At 46.6% G+C, this 22,595-nt stretch overlaps 1 protein-coding gene across 2 annotated transcripts in view; it reads right to left on the bottom strand.

Annotated features, from left to right (window-relative positions):
• NF2 (NF2, moesin-ezrin-radixin like (MERLIN) tumor suppressor) overlaps nt 1-2,330 on the bottom strand; it is a 175,682-nt gene extending 173,352 nt beyond the window's left edge. For both annotated transcript variants that reach the window (XM_069760065.1, XM_069760071.1), the window contains exon 1: nt 2,221-2,330. The gene's annotated coding sequence lies outside the window, so the exon portion shown is untranslated. The remainder of the gene's footprint in view (nt 1-2,220) is intronic.
• Nucleotides 2,331-22,595: the final 20,265 nt, after the last annotated feature.

Raw genomic sequence — 22,595 nt, 5'->3', positions numbered from 1 at the left:
CTCTCTCATAAGTCACAACATAGACAACAGGACTACTTTGCATCAGTCATAACGCAGACCACCGCCAACCGTCTCCCATCTGTCACCACGCAAACCACCGCCACCCCCTCGCCCATCAGTCACCACGCATATCACTGCAACTCCCTTTCCCATAAGTCACAAAGCAGACCATCGCCACCCCCTCTGCCATAAGTCACAACGCAGACTACTGGACTCTTTTGCATCAGTCACAATGCAGACCATAGGACTCTTTTGCATCAGTCATAATGCAGACGGCCGCCACCCTCTAGTCATAACACAGACCACCGCCACCCCCTCTTCCATCAGTCACCACGCAGACCACTACCACCCTCTCCCATCAATAACGCAGAGCACTGCCACACCCTCTCCCATCAGTCACCATGCAGACCACCACCACCCCTCCCATCAGTTAAAACATACACCACCGGACTCTTTTGCATCAGGCATAATGCAGACCACGGCCACTCTACCTATCAGTCACCACACACCACCACTCCCTCTCCCATCTCACAAAGCAGACTACCGCCACCCCATATCCCATAAGTCACAACGCAGACCACCGCCACACCCTCTCCCATCAGTCAGAACATAGAACACATTACTACTTTGCATCTGTCATAATGCAGACCACCGCCTACCCCTCTCCCATCTGTCACCACGCAAACCAACGCCACCCCCCTCCCATCAGTCACCACGCAGACCAACGCAACTCCCTCTTCCATCAGTCACCACGCAGACCACCGCAACCGCCTCTCCCATAAGTCACCACGCAGACCACCACCACCCTCTCCCATCAATAATGCAGACCACCACCACCCTCTCCCATCAATAATGCAGACCACCACCGCCCTCTCCCATCAATAATGCAGACCACCACCACCCTCTCTCCCATAAGTCACAACACAGACCACCGCCACACCCTCTGCCATCAGTCAAAACATACACCACCGGACTCTTTTGCATCAGGCATAATGCAGACCACGGCCACTCCCTCTCTTATGTCACAAAGCAGATCACCACCACCCCATAAGTCACAACACAGACCACTGGCACCCCATATCCCATAAGTCACAACACAGACCACCGGCACCCCATATCCCATAAGTCACAACACAGAACACCGCCGCCCCATATCCCATAAGTCACAACACAGAACACCGCCACCCCATATCCCATAAGTCACAACACAGACCACTGCCACCCCATATCCCATAAGTCACAACACAGACCACTGCCACCCCATATCCTATAAGTCACAACACAGACCACTGCCACCCCATCTCTCATAAGTCACAACACAGACCACCGCCACACCCTCTCCCATCAATCAAAACATAGACCACAGGACTCTTTTGCATCAGGCATAATGCAGACCACTGCCACACCCTCTCCCATCAGTCACATCATAGACCACAGGACTACTTTGCATCAGGCATAATGCAGACCACCGCCACCCTCTCCCATCATCCCATCAGTCACCACACACCACCGCCACTCCCTCTCCCATATCACAAAGCAGGCCACCACCACCCTCTCCCATCAATAACGCAGACCACTGCCAGCCTCTCCCATCAATAATGCAGACCACCACCCTCTCTCCCATAAGTCACAACACAGACCACCACCACCCCCTCTCCCATCAGTCAAAAAGACCACCGGACTCTTTTGCATCAGGCATAATGCAGACCACCAGCATTCTCTAGTCATAGCGCAGACCATCGCCATCCTCTTCCATCAATAAGGCAGACCACCACCGCTCCCTCTCCCATCAGGCATAATGCAGACCACCGTCACCCTCTAGTCACCGCTACCCCCTCTTCCATCAGTCACTACACAGACCACCGCCACCCCTCCGCCATATGTAACAAAGCAGACCACTGCCACCCCATCTCCCATCAGTCACAATCCAGACCACCACCATCCTCTCCCACCACCTTACTAGCCTCAATTCTCTAACACAATATTGACAGCCGCCACTAATCACCACAATGAAGATCTGTACCACAAGTCCACCAACCCTGAACAGTGCTGCCATCCCCCACCTTTCTCTATAAAACTACCGGTCCAGTACACCACATCAGCAGCCACACTCCACCATGAGCTGCCATCACAAAGCGCTGCCGGGCACAGTGACAGTACCGGCGAGGAGCGGGCGCAGCCACTTCCCGTACAATTCCGGCCACAGAACTTATCACTTACATTCGTTCAGTTACGGTGTGTACCGGAAGCTGCGGAAACCTCCAAACAGCACAGAGCACTTGGGAGCGTCTAGATTGGAGTGGATTTCTTGAGGGGGAGGAGTGATTCCTTGGACTCATGATGTCACCGGAAGGGGCGGGGCCTCCTTCAGTCCAATGAACTGAGGGCCGATAACAGGAAGCTGCGTTTTGAGGCTGCCGCCTTCTAGACCGCTGGTGGAGAAGAGAAGCTGGAAACGAGGAGCCGTGCGAGGAGAGGACCGAGGGGCTGCAGCATGGAGCCGTGTGAGGAGAGGACCGAGGGGCTGCAGCATGGAGCCGTGTGAGGAGAGGAGCTGCACCATGGACCCTTGTACAAGGGAATGAGGACGCAGGACTCGGTGTGAGCCTCTCAGGATGTAATTTGGAAAGGGGGTGATGTTACTTCAGTGGGGCTGCATAGGGAAGATGATGGTGAGGGGCTGTGCGGGGATTAGGAGGATGGCGAGACGCTGTGTGGGGAATGGGGGGATGGTGACGACACGAGCTGTGTGGGGAATGGGGGGGATGATGAGACGCTGTGTGGGGAATGGGGGGGATGATGAGACGCTGTGTGGGGAATGGGGGGATGATGAGACGCTGTGTGGGGAATGGGGGGATGATGAGACGCTGTGTGGGGAATGGGGGGATGATGAGGAGCTGTGTGGGGAATAGGAGGATGATGAGCTGTGTGGGGAATGGGGGGATGATGTGGGGAATAGGAGGATGATGATACACTGCGGGGAGTGAGAGGCTGTGGGGAATGGGATCATGAGGGACTGTGGGGAATGAGAGGCTGTGGGGAATAGAAGGATGATGAGGGGATGTGTGGGGAATGGGGGGATGATGGGCTGTGTGGGGAATGGGGGGATGATGAGCTGTGTGGGGAATGGGGGAATTATGAGGGGCTGTGTGGGGAATGGGGGGAATGATCAGATGCAGTGTGGGAAATGGGATGATGAGGGGCAACGGGGGGATGATGAGACGCTGTGTGGGGAATAGGGGGATGATGAGACACTGGGAAATTGGGGGGATGATGAGACAATGCGTGAGGAATGGGGGGATGATGAGACAGTGCGTGAGGAATGGGGATGATGAGATGCTGGTGGGGAATGGAGGGATGATGGCACGCTGTGTGGGAAATTGGGGGGGATGATGAGGGGCTGTGTGGGGAATGAGGGGATGATGTGTGGTGAATGAGGGAATGATGAGATGTGTGGGAATGATGAGAGGCTGTGGGGAATGGGGGATGATGAGGGGCTGTGTGGGGAATAGGGGGATGATGAGGGGCTGTGCGGGGAATGGGGGGGTGATGAGGGGCTGTGTGGAGAATGGGGGGGATGATGAGGGGCTGGGGAATGGGGGGATGATGAGACACTGGGGAATGGGGGGATGATGAGACGCTGTGTGGGGAATGGGGGATGATGAGGGGCTGTGTGGGGAATAGGGGGATGATGAGACGCTGTGTGGGGAATAGGCGGATGATGAGACGCTGGGAGGGGAATAGGGGGTTGATGAGGGGCTGTGTGGAAAATGGAGGAGTTGATGAGACACTGTGGGGGAAATGGGGGGCTGTGGGAAGAAAATGGGGTGATGAGGGGCTGTGTGGGGAATGGGGAGGGATGATGATGAAGGGCTGTGCGGGGAAGGGGGGACGATGTGGAGCTGTGTGGGGGGAAAAGGGGTCAAGAGGAGGAGGGCTGGGGGGACCATACATATTGGTGTTCTGCAAAGTAAATGGGGTGATGTAACTCCCTTGTACATAAAATAAAAAAAACAGCTTACGGGAGCACAGAAGCACCGAATCCCTGGGATCAAATATAAATAAAATCTGAAGAAAATCCAGCTTATAGGATATGAGAATTTATTGAAAAAGAGATAAAAATCAAAACATGCTAAATTGCAGAGACAGCATAGCAACGCTTTTCAAACAAGAGGCCATGTGTGTCTGAAACGCGCGTTTCTATGCTGTCTCTGCAATTTAGCATTTTTTTCTATATATTTTCCAATAAATTTAGCAATTTCCAAGAAGCTGGATTTACTTTACATTTTTAAATCGTGTGTGGCTGTGTCGGTAAATGGGTAATTTCACTTGTGAGGCTGCATGTTGGGGGCTGTGGTGGGGAAGAGGGTGCTGTCACTCGTGTGCTTTTTGTCTTTGTTACTTATCTCTAAGGTGGCTTAGTTTTACATGTTGGTTTGTAAAGTTTTTTGTTATAGACTTGTATGTATAATATATTTATATTTTTCTGCTTCTTGTTAGACTTATTTATTTGTGTTTGTAATAAAACTTTTTGAGAACTATGGGTTGAATTTTTATTTCTAAAGCTTGGAGTATGTTCACACATTGCAATTTGTTGGGGAAACAATCTCACCAGTAGACCAGCACTAAATCGTTCACATCTCGCTGACAATTTATTTCCTGTCCTCCGCGGTTTATGGGGGGGAGGGGCAACACAGTTGTGGGGCTGGGTCAAAGGAGGCAAGGTCCTTGCTGCAGGAAGCCAGTAGCAGAATTGGGGCGAGGCTGAAGGACCACAGCTGAGATCTCAAAATGTACACGCGGCCTGAGGCGGCCGGTTTACTGAAGCCCGACCACTTTTTACATCCCAGGGCCTGCAGCACTGCCCTACTACCGCCGGTTTCATGCAGCACGGACTCTGCCTCCTGTGACCCCAATCCACCGCTCCCCATGTTGGCTATAGTAAATACGGACTGTAAAATCTGAATTTTATCAATTTTTTTTCTATTTTCCTCACCAAAATTGGGGGTGCCTCTTATGGTTCAAAAATACAGTAAAAAAAAAAAAAAAAGCAAATTAAAAAACATGATGATCGCTAATGTAACCAATTTATTTGGTCCCAGCGGTTTTTCTCAGTGAATGTCAGCCTTCTGTGGCCACTCACCATTCTCTATGATCCATACAGCCTGGTCCGTTTTAAAAGTCATATAGGACATCATTTTTTAATGGATGTTTAGTAAAAGGCCATCAGTTTCTGAGGGTCTGACTGTGGGTGCCCCCACTGCTCCATAGCACACACTCTGGCAGAGGTCACACACGTTACAGTGGGGTAAAAATACTCCCCTTAATAATTTTGAAGAGTATTTTTAGCCAAGAAGGACATAATTTGCAGTAACTCAAATCTATATACATTTTGTTAGGCGCTGGGATTCTTCCTCTGCACAGGATAGATCCCAGGCCTCGTCTTCCTCTGCGGTCTCCCATTAACCCTTCCCGACCTGTGACACAGTGTGCGTCATGAAAGTCTGTGCCAATCCGACCTGTGACGCATATGCTGTGTCACAGAATGATTGCGTCCCTGCAGATCGGGTGAAAGGGTTAACTCCAATTTCACCTGATCTGCAGGGACAGGGGGAGTGGTACTTTAGCCCAGGGAAGGTGGCTTTGCCCCCCACGTGGCTACGATCGCTCTGACTGGCTGTTGAAAGTGACGTTTCACTTTCAATCAGCGATAGTAATATTTCACCAATTTTCATTGGTGAAATATTACAATCCAGCCATGGCCAATGCTGCAATAGCATCAGCCATGGCTGGAGATCGCGATCTGCCCACCGCCACCGATCTCCGTCCGGTCATTAGCTGTCCTCCGTCCTGTCCGCTCCCCCCGCAGTCCGATCTCCCCCACCCCCGCGGTCCGATTTCCCCCCCCCCCCCCCCCATCATACCTACCGACCTCCCCTGTCCGTCTGCCCCATGGACGCTGCCATCTTGCAAAATGGCATGCGCAGTGCGCCCGCCGAATCTGCCGAGCCGGCAGATTCGTTACAAGTACATTTTGATCGCTGTGATAGGTTCTATCACAGCGATCAAAATAAAAAAATAAACCCCCCCTTTATCACCCCCATAGGTAGGGACAAAAATAAAATAAAGAAAATATATATCTTTTTTTTCCCACTAGGGTCAGGGCTAGAATTAGGCTATGTGCACACGGTGCGGATTTGGCTGCGGATCCGCAGCGGATTGGCCGCTGCAGATTTGTAGCAGTTTTCCATCAGGTTTACCGTACCACGTAAACCTATGGAAAACCAAATCTGCTGTGCCCATGGTGCGGAAAATACCGCGCGGAAACGCTGTGTTGTATTTTCCGCAGCATGTCAATTCTTTGTGCGGATTCCGCAGCGTTTTACACCTGTTCCTCAATAGCAATCCGCAAGTGAAATCCACACAAAAACACTGGAAATCCACGGTAAATCCGCAGGTAAAACGCAGTGCCTTTTACCTGCGGATTTTTTAAAAATGGTGTGGAAAAATCTCACGAATCCGCAACGTGGGCACATAGGGTTGGAATTAGGGCTAGGGTTGGAAATAGGGTTAAGATTAGACTGTGGTTATGGTTAGGGGTGTGTTGGGGTTAGGGTTGTGATTAGGGTTATGGCTAGAGTTAGGCCGGCGTCACACTATTGTGTTTTACGGACGTAAGAGGTGCTGAAAATACGTATTGCATACGGTACAATGCTTCTCTATGCGCCAGCTCCTATCAGCCATATTTTACTGATCCGTATTATACGGTCTTCTACGGCCGTAGAAAATCGCAGCATGCTGCGTTTGTCACCGTATTGCGCAAAAAAATACGCCAATGAAAGTCTATGGGGGCCAGAAAAATACGGATTACACACGGACCAGCAGTGTGACTTGTGAGAAATACGCAGCGGTGTTCTATAGAAAAGCCGGCAATTCAGTGTGGTGTACAGTAAAATCACAGGTTAGAATAGAATAGGTAGAATAAGTGTGTACGCATAGAATAGGTATATAAATGTCAGTGAGACGCATATACAGTGGGGCAAAAAAGTATTTAGTCAGTCAGCAATAGTGCAAGTTCCACCACTTAAAAAGATGAGAGGCGTCTGTAATTTACATCATAGGTAGACCTCAACTATGGGAGACAAACTGAGAAAAAAAAATCCAGAAAATCACATTGTCTGTTTTTTTAGCATTTTATTTGCATATTATGGTGGAAAATAAGTATTTGGTCAGAAACAAACAATCAAGATTTCTGGCTTCCACAGACCTGTAACTTCTTCTTTAAGAGTCTCCTCTTTCCTCCACTCATTACCTGTAGCAATGGCACCTGTTTAAACTTGTTATCAGTATAAAAAGACACCTGTGCACACCCTCAAACAGTCTGACTCCAAACTCCACTATGGTGAAGACCAAAGAGCTGTCAAAGGACACCAGAAACAAAATTGTAGCACTGCACCAGGCTGGGAAGACTGAATCTGCAATAGCCAACCAGCTTGGAGTGAAGAAATCAACAGTGGGAGCAATAATTAGAAAATGGAAGACATACAAGACCACTGATAATCTCCCTCGATCTGGGGCTCCACGCAAAATCCCACCCCGTGGGGTCAGAATGATCACAAGAACGGTGAGCAAAAATCCCAGAATCCCCCCGACCTAGTGAATGAACTGCAGAGAGCTGGGACCAATGTAACAAGGCCTACCATAAGTAACACACTACGCCACCATGGACTCAGATCCTGGAGTGCCAGACGTGTCCCACTGCTTAAGCCAGTACATGTCCGGGCCCGTCTGAAGTTTGCTAGATGATCCAGAGGAGTTTTGGGAGAATGTCCTATGGTCTGATGAAACCAAACTGGAACTGTTTGGTAGAAACACAATTTGTCGTGTTTGGAGGAAAAAGAATACTGAGTTGCATCCATCAAACACCATACCTACTGTAAAGCATGGTGGTGGAAACATCATGCTTTGGGGCTGTTTCTCTGCAAAGGGGCCAGGACGACTGATCCGGGTACATGAAAGAATGAATGGGGCCATGTATCGTGAGATTTTGAGTGCAAACCTCCTTCCATCAGCAAGGGCATTGAAGATGAAACGTGGCTGGGTCTTTCAACATGACAATGATCCAAAGCACACCTCCAGGGCAACGAAGGAGTGGCTTCGTAAGAAGCATTTCAAGGTCCTGGAGTGGCCTAGCCAGTCTCCAGATCTCAACCCTATAGAAAACCTTTGGAGGGAGTTGAAAGTCCGTGTTGCCAAGCGAAAAGCCAAAAACATCACTGCTCTAGAGGAGATCTGCATGGAGGAATGGGCCAACATACCAACAACAGTGTGTGGCAACCTTGTGAAGACTTACAGAAAATGTTTGACCTCTGTCATTGCCACCAAAGGATATATTACAAAGTATTGAGATGAAATTTTGTTTCTGACCAAATACTTATTTTCCACCATAATATGCAAATAAAATGTTAATAAAACAGACAATGTGATTTTCTGGATTTTTTTTTCTCAGTTTGTCTCCCATAGTTGAGGTCTACCTATGATGTAAATTACAGACGCCTCTCATCTTTTTAAGTGGTGGAACTTGCACTATTGCTGACTGACTAAATACTTTTTTGCCCCACTGTATGTGTCTCACTGACATATATATATATATATATACCTATTCTATGTGTACACATTTATTCTACCTATTGGACTGTAAGCGGTCAGTGTGATTTTACTGTACACTGCACTGAATTACCGGCTTTTCTCTCTAACAGCGCTGCATATTTCTCGCAAGTCACACTGCTGGTCCCCCATAGTTGAGGTCTACCTATGATGTAAATTACAGACGCCTCTCATCTTTTTAAATGGTGGAACTTGCACTATTGCTGACTGACTAAATACTTTTTTGCCCCACTGTATATGTATATATATTAATATTTATTCCAGCGCTATACAGCTTGAAAGCCGGTAATTCAATTACCGGCTTTTTCTTTCTCCTTCCTAAACCCGACATGATTTGAGACATGGTTTACATACAGTAAACCATGTCTTCTCTCCATTTTTTTTGCAGATTCCACACTACTAATGTCAGTAGTGTGTATCTGCAAAATTTGGCCGTTCTAGCTCTTAAAATAAAGGGTTAAATGGCGGAAAAAATTGGCGCGGGCTCCCGCGCAATTTTCTCCGCCAGAGTAGTAAAGCCAGTGACTGAGGGCAGATATTAATAGCCTGGAGAGGGTCCACGGTTATTGGCCCCCCCCTGGCTAAAAATATCTGCCCCCAGCCACCCCAGAAAAGGCACATCTGGAAGATGCGCCTATTCTGGCACTTGGCCACTCTCTTCCCATTCCCGTGTAGCGGTGGGATATGGGGTAATGAAGGGTTAATGCCACCTTGCTATTGTAAGGTGACATTAAGCCAAATTAATAATGGAGAGGCGTCAATTATGACACCTATCCATTATTAATCCAATTGTAGTAAAGGGTTAAATAAAACACACACATTATTTAAAATTATTTTAATGAAATAAAAACAATGGTTGTTGGAGTATTTTATTCTACGCCCAATCCAGTCACTGAAGACCCTCGATCTGTAAGTAAAAAAACATAATAAACCAACAATATCCTTACCCTCCGCAGATCTGTAACGTCCAACGATGTAAATCCTTCTGAAGGGGTTAAAACATTTTGCGCAAAAAACGCTGACACACCCTGCCTACGGAGGAGCTACGGACCACTATTTTCGGGACTTTTCAGCGTATTACGGCCGTAATATACGGACCGTATTTTCATACGCTGAGTGTGAAGCCGGCCTTAATGAAATAAAAACACAGGTTGTTGGAATATTTTATTATCCTGGTAATCCACCTGAAGACCCTTGCTCTGTAACAAAGGAAAAAGAAAAAAAACAACAATATCTCATACTTTCCGATGATCTGTCACGTCCCACGATGTAAATCCATCTGAAGGGGTTAATTTTTTTTACAGGCAGGAGCTCTGCTATAATGCAGCTGTGCTCCTGCCTGTAAAACCCCAGGGAATGAATGTAAAGTAGGTCAATGACCTGTAGTTACCTTCATTCGCGGTGATGCGCCCTCTGCTGGATGGCCCTAGAGCGTGGGAAAATAATCAGAAAAGTTCCCAGGCTCGAGTTCATATGAGGACATCCAGCAGAGGGCGCATCACCGCAAATGAAGGTAACTGTTGTGAATTCTGTGATCAAGCTCCCTCCTGTGGTCACGAGTGGTACTGCGGCTTCTGAGTTTCCTTCCTCAGGTGATGAGGTTAAGTCGTTAGGTGCTGCTCTATTTAACTCCACCTAGTGCTTTGATCCTGGCCTCCAGTCAATGTTCTAGTATTGGTCTTGCTTCCTCCTGGATCGTTCCTGTGGCCTGTCTGCTCAGCATAAGCTAAGTTCTGCTTGTGTTACTTTTGTTGCTATATTTTCTGTCCAGCTTGCTTTTTGGGTTTTGCTTGCTTGCTGAAAGCTCTGAGACGCAGAGGGAGCACCTCCGTACCGTTAGTCGGTGCGGAGGGTCTTTTTGCCCCTCTGCGTGGTTGTTTGTAGGTTTTTGTGTTGACCGCAAAGCTATCTTTCCTATCCTCGGTCTATTCAGTAAGTCGGGCCTCACTTTGCTAAATCTATTTCATCTCTGTGTTTGTATTTTCATCTTAACTCACAGTCATTATATGTGGGGGCTGCCTTTTCCTTTGGGGAATTTCTCTGAGGCAAGGTAGGCTTATTTTTCTATCTTCAGGACTAGCTAGTTTCTCAGGCTGTGCCGAGTTGCATAGGGAGCGTTAGGCGCAATCCACAGCTACCTCTAGTGTGGTTTGATAGGTTTAGGGATTGCGGTCAGCAGAGTTTCCACATCTCAGAGCTCGTCCTATGTTTTGTGGTTTTTGTCAGGTCACTTGTGTGCTCTGAACTTCACGGTCCATTGTGGTTCTGAATTACCTATTCATAACAGTACTGGAGGCCCAAAGTACTATGCTTCTCAATAGAGGGAAAAAAGAAGTTCTGAAACCATTTTTTTTTTTCTTGCACTGTGTTTTGCCTTTTTTTTCCCCTAGACATTTGGGTGGTTCAGGACACAGGTGTGGTGATGGACATTAAAGGTCTGTCTTCATGTGTGGATCTTCTCACTGCAAGAGTACAAAATATTCAAGACTTTGTGGTTCAGAATTCTATGTTAGAACCAAGAATTCCTATTCCTGATTTGTTTTCTGGAGATAGAGCTAAATTTCTGAGTTTCAAAAATAATTGCAAACTGTTTCTGGCGTTGAAACCTCGCTCCTCTGGTGACCCAGTTCAACAAGTTAAGATCATTATTTCTTTATTACGTGGCGACCCTCAAGACTGGGCATTTTCCCTTGCGCCAGGAGATCCTGCATTATGTAATATTGATGCATTTTTTCTGGCGCTCGGATTACTGTACGATGAACCTAATTCAGTGGATCAGGCAGAGAAAAATTTGCTGGCTCTGTGTCAGGGTCAGGATGAGCTAGAGATTTATTGTCAGAAGTTTAGAAAGTGGTCTGTGCTCACTCAATGGAATGAATGTGCTTTGGCAGCAATCTTCAGAAAGGGTCTCTCTGAAGCCCTTAAGGATGTCATGGTGGGATTTCCTATGCCTGCTGGTCTGAATGAGTCTATGTCTTTGGCCATTCAGATCGGTCGACGCTTGCGTGAGCGTAAATCTGTGCACCATTTGGCGGTATTATCTGAGCATAAACCTGAGCCTATGCAGTGCGATAGGACTTTGACCAGAGCTGAAAGGCAAGAACACAGACGTCAGAATGGGCTGTGTTTCTACTGTGGTGATTCCACTCATGCTATCTCCGATTGTCCTAAGCGCACTAAGCGGTTCGCTAAGTCTGCCACCATTGGTACGGTACAGTCGAAATTTCTTTTGTCCGTTACTTTGATCTGTTCTTTGTCTTCCTATTCTGTCATGGCATTTGTGGATTCAGGCGCTGCCCTGAATTTGATGGACTTGGAGTTTGCTAGGCGCTGTGGGTTTGTCTTGGAGCCCTTGCAGTGTATTATTCCATTGAGAGGAATTGATGCTACGCCTTTGGCCAAGAATAAGCCTCAGTATTGGACCCAGCTGACCATGTGCATGGCTCCTGCGCACCAGGAGGATAGTCGCTTTCTGGTGTTGCAAAATCTGCATGATGTGGTCGTGTTGGGGTTGCCATGGCTACAAGTCCATAACCCAGTATTAGATTGGAAATCAATGTCTGTGTCCAGCTGGGGTTGTCAGGGGGTACATGGTGATGTTCCATTTCTGTCTATCTCATCATCGACCCCTTCTGAGGTCCCAGAGTTCTTGTCTGATTACCGGGATGTATTCGATGAGCCCAAGTCCAATGCCCTACCTCCGCATAGGGATTGTGATTGTGCTATCGAGTTGATTCCTGGTAGTAAGTTTCCTAAGGGTCGACTGTTTAATTTATCTGTACCTGAGCACGCCGTTATGCGGAGTTACGTAAAAGAATCCTTGGAGAAGGGTCATATTCGGCCGTCGTCATCGCCATTGGGAGCAGGGTTCTTTTTTGTGGCCAAGAAGGATGGTTCGCTGAGACCTTGTATTGATTACCGCCTTCCAAATAAAATCACGGTTAAATTTCAGTACCCCTTGCCGCTGCTATCTGATTTGTTTGCTCGGATTAAGGGGGCTAGTTGGTTCACCAAGATAGATCTTCGTGGTGCATATAATCTTGTGCGTATTAAACGGGGCGATGAATGGAAAACTGCATTTAATACGCCCGAGGGCCATTTTGAGTACCTAGTTATGCCATTCGGACTTGCCAATGCTCCATCAGTATTTCAGTCCTTTATGCATGACATCTTCCGAGAGTACCTGGATAAATTCCTGATTGTATACTTGGATGATATTTTGGTCTTCTCGGATGATTGGGAGTCTCATGTGAAGCAGGTCAGAATGGTGTTCCAGGTCCTGCGTGCTAATTCTTTGTTTGTGAAGGGATCAAAGTGTCTCTTTGGTGTTCAGAAGGTTTCATTTTTGGGGTTCATTTTTTCCCCTTCTACCATCGAGATGGACCCTGTTAAGGTCCAGGCCATTTATGATTGGACTCAGCCGACATCTCTGAAGAGTCTGCAAAAGTTCCTTGGCTTTGCTAATTTTTATCGTCACTTCATCTGTAATTTTTCTAGTATTGCTAAACCATTGACCGATTTGACCAAGAAGGGTGCTGATGTGGTCAATTGGTCTTCTGCTGCTGTGGAAGCTTTTCAAGAGTTAAAGCGTCGTTTTTCTTCTGCCACTGTGTTGTGTCAACCAGATGTTTCGCTTCCGTTCCAGGTTGAGGTTGATGCTTCTGAAATTGGAGCGGGGGCTGTTTTGTCGCAAAGAGGTGCTGATTGCTCTGTGATGAAGCCATGCGCCTTCTTTTCCAAGAAGTTTTCGCCTGCTGAGCGAAATTATGATGTTGGCAATCGAGAGTTGCTGGCCATGAAGTGGGCATTCGAGGAGTGGCGTCATTGGCTTGAAGGAGCTAAGCATCGCGTGGTGGTCTTGACTGATCACAATAACTTGACTTATCTCGAGTCTGCCAAACGGTTGAATCCTAGACAGGCTCGTTGGTCGCTGTTTTTCTCCCGTTTTGACTTTGTGGTTTCGTACCTTCCGGGCTCTAAAAATGTGAAGGCGGATGCCCTGTCTAGGAGTTTTGTGCCCGACTCTCCGGGTTTGCCTGAGCCGGCGGGTATTCTCAAAGAGGGAGTAATTGTGTCTGCCATCTCCCCTGATTTGCGGCGGGTGCTGCAAAAATTTCAGGCTAATAAACTTGATCGTTGCCCAGCAGAGAAACTGTTTGTCCCTGATAGGTGGACAAATAAAGTTATCTCTGAGGTTCATTGTTCGGTGTTGGCTGGTCATCCTGGAATCTTTGGTACCAGAGATTTGGTGGCTAGATCCTTTTGGTGGCCGTCTCTGTCGCGGGATGTGCGTTCTTTTGTGCAGTCCTGTGGGATTTGTGCTCGGGCTAAGCCCTGCTGTTCTCGTGCCAGTGGGTTGCTTTTGCCCTTGCCGATCCCGAAGAGGCCTTGGACACATATCTCTATGGATTTTATTTCGAATCTCCCCGTCTCTCAAAAAATGTCGGTCATTTGGGTAGTTTGTGATCGCTTCTCTAAGATGATCCATTTGGTACCCTTGTCTAAATTACCTTCCTCCTCTGATTTGGTGCCATTGTTCTTCCAGCATGTGGTTCGTTTACATGGCATTCCAGAGAACATCGTTTCTGACAGAGGTTCCCAGTTTGTTTCGAGGTTTTGGCGAGCCTTTTGTGCTAGGATGGGCATTGATTTGTCTTTTTCCTCGGCTTTCCATCCTCAGACAAATGGCCAGACTGAACGAACCAATCAGACCTTGGAAACATATCTGAGATGTTTTGTTTCTGCTGATCAGGATGATTGGGTGTCCTTTTTGCCGTTGGCTGAGTTCGCTCTTAATAATCGGGCCAGCTCGGCTACCTTGGTTTCACCGTTTTTCTGCAATTCTGGGTTCCATCCTCGTTTCTCTTCAGGGCAGGTTGAGTCTTCGGATTGTCCTGGTGTGGATACTGTGGTGGACAGGTTGCAGCGGATTTGGACTCATGTAGTGGACAATTTGACCTTGTCCCAGGAGAAGGCTCAACGTTTCGCTAATCGCAGACGCTGTGTGGGTCCCCGACTTCGTGTTGGGGATTTGGTTTGGTTGTCATCTCCTTATATTCCTATGAAGGTTTCCTCTCCTAAGTTTAAGCCTCGTTTCATTGGTCCGTATAGGATTTCTGAGGTTCTTAATCCTGTGTCTTTTCGTTTGACCCTTCCAGATTCTTTTTCCATCCATAACGTATTCCATAGGTCATTGTTGCGGAGATACGTGGCGCCTGTGGTTCCATCTGTTGATCCTCCTGCCCCGGTTTTGGTGGAGGGGGAGTTGGAGTATATAGTGGAGAAGATTTTGGATTCTCGTGTTTCGAGACGGAAACTCCAGTATCTGGTTAAGTGGAAGGGTTATGGTCAGGAAGATATTTCCTGGGTCTTTGCCTCTGAAGTCCATGCTGCCGATCTTGTTCGTGCCTTTCATATGGCTCATCCTGGTCGGCCTGGGGGCTCTGGTGAGGGTTCGGTGACCCCACCTCAAGGGGGGGGTACTGTTGTGAATTCTGTGATCAAGCTCCCTCCTGTGGTCACGAGTGGTACTGCGGCTTCTGAGTTTCCTTCCTCAGGTGATGAGGTTAAGTCGTTAGGTGCTGCTCTATTTAACTCCACCTAGTGCTTTGATTCTGGCCTCCAGTCAATGTTCTAGTATTGGTCTTGCTTCCTCCTGGATCGTTCCTGTGGCCTGTCTGCTCAGCATAAGCTAAGTTCTGCTTGTGTTACTTTTGTTGCTATATTTTCTGTCCAGCTTGCTTTTTGGGTTTTGCTTGCTTGCTGGAAGCTCTGAGACGCAGAGGGAGCACCTCCGTACCGTTAGTCGGTGCGGAGGGTCTTTTTGCCCCTCTGCGTGGTTGTTTGTAGGTTTTTGTGTTGACCGCAAAGCTATCTTTCCTATCCTCGGTCTATTCAGTAAGTCGGGCCTCACTTTGCTAAATCTATTTCATCTCTGTGTTTGTATTTTCATCTTAACTCACAGTCATTATATGTGGGGGCTGCCTTTTCCTTTGGGGAATTTCTCTGAGGCAAGGTAGGCTTATTTTTCTATCTTCAGGACTAGCTAGTTTCTCAGGCTGTGCCGAGTTGCATAGGGAGCGTTAGGCGCAATCCACGGCTACCTCTAGTGTGGTTTGATAGGTTTAGGGATTGCGGTCAGCAGAGTTTCCACGTCTCAGAGCTCGTCCTATGTTTTGTAGTTTTTGTCAGGTCACTTGTGTGCTCTGAACTTCAAGGTCCATTGTGGTTCTGAATTACCTATTCATAACAGGTAACTACAGGTCATTGACCTACTTTACATTCATTCGCTGGGGTTTTACAGCCAGGAGCACAGCTGCATTATAGCAGAGCTCCTGCCTGTAAAAAAAATTAACCCCTTCAGATGGATTTACATCGTGGGACGTAACAGATCATCGGAAGGTATGAGATGTTGTTTTTTTATTTTTCCTCTGTTACAGAGCGAGGGTCTTCAGGTGGATTACCAGGATAATAAAATATTCCAATAACCTGTGTTTTATTTCATTAAAAGACTTTGTAATAATGTGTTTGTGTTTTTTTTTTAACCATTTCAGACTATTGGATTAATAATGGATAGGTGTCATAATTGACGCCTCTCCATTACTAATCTGGCTTAATGTCACCTTACAATAGCAAGGTGACATTAACCCTTCATTACCCCATATCCCACCTCTACACGGGAATGGGAAGAGAGTGGCCAAGTGCCAGAATAGGTGCATCTTCCAGATGTGCCTTTTCTGGGGTGGTTGGGGGCAGATGTTTTTAGTCAGGGGAGGCAATAACCATGGACCCTCTCCAGGCTATTAATATCTGCCCTCAGTCCACGCCAATTTTTTCCGCCATTTAACCCTTTAATTTAATAGCTAGAGCGCCCAAATTTTGCACATACACACTACTAACATTAGTAGTGTGGAATATGCAAAACAAATGGGGATTTGACATGGTTTACTGTATGTAAACCATGTCTCATATCATGTCGGGTTTAGGAAAGAGATAGCAAAAGCCGGAAATTGAATTACCGGCTTTTAAGCTATCTCGCGCTGGATGAAATATTAATATATATACATATATGTGTCTACTGACATATATATAGAGAGAGAAAGAGAGACAGTATATATGTTGTTACGATTTTTTGAGAACATGGATCCATTGTATGTCCGTATGTCGGTTTTGCAAGCCTGTGAGAAAATCACGCAGTACGGATGCCATACGGATTACATACGGAGGATGCCATGCGCAAAATACGCTGACACACCCTGCCTACGGAGGAGATACAGACCACTATTTTGGGGACTTTTCTGCGTATTACAGACCGTATTTTTATATGCTGAGTGTGACGCCGGCCTTAGGGGTGTGTTGGGGTTAATGTTGGAGTTAGAATTGAGTGGTTTCCACTGTTTAGGCACATCAGGGGTCTCCAAACGCAACATGGCGCCACCATTGATTCCAGCCAATCTTGCATTCAAAAAGTCAAATGGTGCTCCCTCCCTTCCGAGCACTGACGTGCGCCCAAACAGTGGTTTACCCCCACATATGGGGTACCAGCATACTCAGGACAAACTGGGAAATAATTATTGGGGTCCAAATTCTCCTGTTACCCTTGTTAAAATAAAAAATTGCTTGCTAAAACATCATTTTTGAGGAAAGAAAAATGATGTATTTTCATGACTCTGCGTTGTAAACTTCTGTGAAGCACTTAGGGGTTCAGAGTGTTCACCACATATCTAGATAAGGTCCCTGGAGGGTCTAGTTTCCAAAATGGTGTCACTTGTGGGTGGTTTCTACTGTTTAGGCACATCAGGGGCTCTGCAAATGCAACGTGACGCCTGCAGACCATTCCATCAAAGTCTGCATTTCAAAAGTCACTACTTCCCTTCCGAGCCCCGACGTGTGCCCAAACAGTGGTTCCCCCCCACATATGGGGTATCAGTGTACTCAGAACAAACTGGGCAACAACTATTGAGGTCCAATTTCTCCTATTACCCTTGTGAAAATAAAAAAATGCTTGCTAAAACATTTTTTGAGGAAAGAAAAATGATTTTTTTATTTTCACGGCTCTGCGTTATAAACTTCTGTGAAGCACTTGGGGGTTTAAAGTGGTCACCGCACATCTAGATTAGTTCTATGGGAGGCCTAGTTTCCAAGATGGGGTCACATGTGGGAGAGCTCCAATGTTTAGGCACACGGGCTCTCCAAAGGCGACATGGTGTCCGCTAACGATTGGAGCTAATTTTTCATTCAAAAAGTCAAATGGCGCTCCTTCCCTTCCGAGCCCTGCCGTGTGCCCAAACAGTGGTTTACCCCCACATGTGAGGTATCAGTGTACTCAGGAGAAATTGCCCAATTGCCCAATAAATGTTAGGATCCATGTTATCCTGTTGCCCATGTGGAAATGAAAAAATTGAGGCTAAAGAAATTTTTTTGTGAAAAAAAAGTACTTTTTCCTTTTTACGGATCAATTTATGAAGCACCTGGGGGTTCAAAGTGCTCACTATGCATCTAGATAAGCTCCTTGGGGGGTCTAGTTTCCAAAATGGGATCATTCGTGGGGGAGCTCCAATATTTAGGCACACAGGGGCTCTCCAAACGCAACATGGTGTCCGCTAAAGATTGGAGCCAATTTTTCACTGAAAAAGTCAAATGGCGCTCCTTCCCTTCCGAGCCCTGCCGTGCGCCCAAACAGTGGTTTACCCCCACATATGGGGTATCGGCGTACTCAGGACAAATTGTACCATAACTTTTGGGGTCCAGTTTCCCTTTTTACCTTTGGGAAAATAAAAAAAATTGTTGCTAAAACATCATTTTTGTGACTAAAAAGTTAAATGTTTATTTTTTCCTTCCATGTTGCTTCTACTGCTGTGAAACATCTGAAGGGTTAATAAACTTCTTGAATGTGGTTTTGAGTACCTTGAGGGGTGCATTTTTTAGAATGGTGTCACTTTGGGGTATTTTCAGCCATATAGACCCCTCAAACTGACTTCAAATGTGAGGTGGTCCCTAAAAAAATGGTTTTGTAAATTTCGTTGTAAAAATGAGAAATCGCTGGTCAAATTTTAACCCTTATAACTTCCTAGCAAAAAAAAATTTTGTTTCCAAAATTGTGCTGATGTAAAGTAGACATGTGGGTAATGTTATTTGTTAACTATTTTGTGTCACATAACTCTCTCGTTTAACAGAATAAAAATTAAAAATTTGAAAATTGCAAAATTTTCAAAATTTTAGCCAAATTTCAATTTTTTTAACAAGTAAACACAAAAATTATCGACCTAAATTTACCACTAACATGGAGCCCAATATGTCACGAAAAAAACAGTCTCAGAACCGCTAGGATTCGTTGAAGCGTTCCTGAGTTATTACCTCATAAAGGGACACTGGTCCGAATTGCAAAAAACGGCCAGGTCATTAAGGTCAAAATAGGCTGGGTCATGAAGGGGTTAAGCATCCACTGCAGTCGGAACTGATCAGCAAAGACGTCAGTTCCATCGTCTTGCTCAGACTCAGGCTACTTTCACACTAGCGTTGTGGCGACGTACCGACGCATGCTGTAAATGCGCAGCACAACGGGGACAGCGGATGCAGTTTTACAATGCATCCGCTGCCCCATTGTGAGCTCCGGGGAGGAGGGGGCGGAGTTCTGGCCACGCATGCGCGGTCGGAAATGGCGGACACAACGCACCAAAAAACGTTACATGCAACGTTTTTTAGTGCCGACGGTCCGCCACAACACGACGCAACCGTCGAACCGTCGCGCGATGTGTGGCAATGCGTCGGTAATACAAGCCTATAGAGAAAAAACGCATCCTACAAACAACTTTGCAGGATGCGTTTTTTCTGCAAAACGACGCATTGCGACGTGCGCCGTATGACGCTAGTGTGAAAGTAGCCTTAGTTTGTGAGCATGGTTACTGCTGCCTCTCCAGTTCAGCTATGGTAACCAATAATAGACTGCAGCGAGCGATCACTCCTGGGACTAAGTCCAGGATTCGCTCTTCTGAGCATGCCCGTGAGGCGACTCATTGATGGTTGGCTGTCACATGCTCAGGGCCTGGTCTGGCTCCAGATTGGCCCATGAACAAGGTCCTGTCTGATTGACTAAATCTATAAAAAGATCTTTGGCGCTTCCGTAGGTGCGCTAAGATCATTTATGTTCTGTGAAAGTGTGGAACCTAACCGTAGTGTGACTTGTTTGCATGTGCACAGGGCATTCCTAGAGCCTTTAGAATTCTGGCACCTCCGTAGAGGAGATTGTGTGGGTTCAGGGCTGGCGTTTAGTCTGTAGAATTCCGTCTTCTCCGGAGAGGAGTTCCATATGTGCTGTGTCTGAGTCCACTACCAGTTCCCTTGCCTCAGTGAGATAGCAAACTCCTGTGAAGTCAACAGGGTTCGCGTTTAGCGTCTAATCACTCTGCTGCTGTGTGCCTATAACACAGCTCTGCTGCAGAGCATCTTTCTGTCGCTGTGTGCGATTGGCACAGCCTAGTGCTACTCCACTGAGTGACTAATTTAACTCAGTGCGAGTCGCTGCTAGTCTCGCCATTGTCCTCTTAGCTGCAGTTTACCATCTCTGCACGGTGGACCCCGAGTGGCAAACACACTTTATTATTATAATTTATTTAGTGTGTTCCACCCACCCTAACACATAGTATACATCAGACCTGGGCATAGTGCAGCACGCCGGAGATCTGGCCCTCTGGCTGTTCCTGTCTGGCATGTGGACTGAGGCAGCCAAAGGGCCTGAGAATTGCGGCCCACGGGCTGCACCATTTCTCAGAGACCAAGCTTGCCAACCGTCCAGAAATTCTAGGACAGTCTATGAAAACATGGCAATTTTTTGCCCTGTCTGTAAAAAAAATTGAAGGAGGCCATGATTTTTATTTTTAAAGGGAACCTGTCACCCCCAAAATCGCGGGTGAGGTAAGCCCACCGGCATCAAGTGCATCAAGAGCTTGGGTGAGTATAATCTAACGTCTTTTTCTCATCTTTTAGGATACATCTGGGGCTTATCTACAGCATTCCAGAATGCTGTAGATAAGCCCCTGATGCCGGTGGGCTTACCTCACCCGTGATTTTGGGGGTGACAGGTTCCGTTTAATATGAAGAAACTTATAAAGATAATTTTGACATTCTCATAATTTTATAGTGAATGTAGCTATTGTCTTCATATCATAATTCTGTATTGTAGATACTGTATGTACCATTTACAGCAGAGGTCCTAAATTGCATTCCTCGAGGGCTGCAAACTGTGCGTGTTTTCAAGATTTCCTTAGCATTGCACTAGGTGCTAGAATCATTATCTGTGCAGATGATTAAATTATCACCTGTGCAATACCAGGAAATCCTGAAAACATGACCTGTTTGCAGCCCTTATGGAATGCAGCTTGAGACCTCTGATTTACAGCCATAATGATTTTTCAATGTGTCAATAACATTTTTTTTGCCTGTCTGATTTTTTAATTTGCTGTCCAGAAAAAAATAAAAAGTCAAGTTGACAACCCTACCAGTGTCCCAATATATGGTGGAGGAGGCAACCCTGCCTGTGTGAATCTATTGGAGGAGAAGGCAGCCGGTGGCTCTTCACCCTTTTTGGCACAAGCAACTGAAAGAAGACGCGATGATGTCATAGTAAGGCTGAAAAAAAGACGTTTGTCCATCCAGTTCAGCCTATATTCCATCAGAGTAAATCCCCAGATCTACGTCCTTCTAAAGAACCTATTAACTATAAGATACCATATTGTTACACTCCAGGAAGACATCCAGGCCTCTCTCTTGAACGCCTCGACTGAGTTTGGCATCACCACCTCAGGCAGTAAATTCCAGATTCTCACTGCCCTAACAGTAAAGAATCCTCTTCTATGTTGGTAGAAAAACCTTCTCACCTCCAGACGCAGAGAATGCCCCTTTGTGACCGTCACCCTCCTTGGTATAAACAAATCCTCGGAGAGATATTTGTATTGTCCCCTTATATACTTATACATTGTAATTAGATCACCCCTCAGTTGTCTTTTTTTCTATACTAAATAATCCTAATTTTGCTAATCTGGGCAGCCAGTGGTTAGCACAGCAGCTTTGCAGCGCTGGAGTCCTGGGTTCAAACCCCACCAAGGACAACATCTGCAAAGAGTTTGTATGTTCTCTCCGTGTTTGCGTGGGTTTCCTCCGGGTTCTCCAGTTTCCTCCCACATTCCAAAGACATACTGATAGGGAATTTAGATTGTGAGCCCCAGCAGGGACAGTGATGATAATGTGTGCAAACTGTAAAGCGCTGAGGAATATGTTAGCGCTATATAAAAATAAAGATTATTATTATTAAGAATCTCTCTGGGTATTGTAATTCCCCCATTCCCATCATTAATTTTGTTGCCCTGCTTTGTACTCGCTCTAGTTCCATTACATCTTTACTGAGCACCGGTGCCCAAAACTGTACACAGTACTCCATGTGCAGTCTAACCAGAGATTTGTACAGAGACAGTATAATGCTCTCATCATGTGTATCCAGACCTCTTTTAATGCACCTCATGATCCTGTTTGCCTTGGCAGCTGCTGCCTGGCACTGGCTGCTCCAGGTAAGTTTATCATTAAGGCCGGGGTCACATTTGCGAGTGCAATGCGAGGAACTCACGAGTGTCTCGAATCAATACCCAGCACTGCTGTCGGCACTCGGGACGGGAGCGTGCGGCTGCGTGTCTCTCGCATTACACACGCAAGTGTGACACCGGCCTAACTAGGATCCCCAAATCCTTCTCCATATCACTACAATGCATCTTCTGTGCAGAGCGTGCGTGCACACAGGAAAGACAGGTGCAGAGCAGCAGGAGAATGGGAACAAGATGAGTTTTTTTGTGTATGGGGGGTCTCATCGGTATATAGGGGGGCTGTGAGTGTATATCAGTGGTTATGTGTGTGAAGATTCATGCTATACAGGGGGCTGT

This window comes from Ranitomeya imitator, chromosome 1 (assembly GCF_032444005.1).
Source record: "Ranitomeya imitator isolate aRanImi1 chromosome 1, aRanImi1.pri, whole genome shotgun sequence".
Taxonomy (NCBI): domain Eukaryota; kingdom Metazoa; phylum Chordata; class Amphibia; order Anura; family Dendrobatidae; genus Ranitomeya; species Ranitomeya imitator.
Note: the sequence above shows the minus strand (reverse complement) of the source record. Positions and strands in the feature narration are given on the sequence as shown.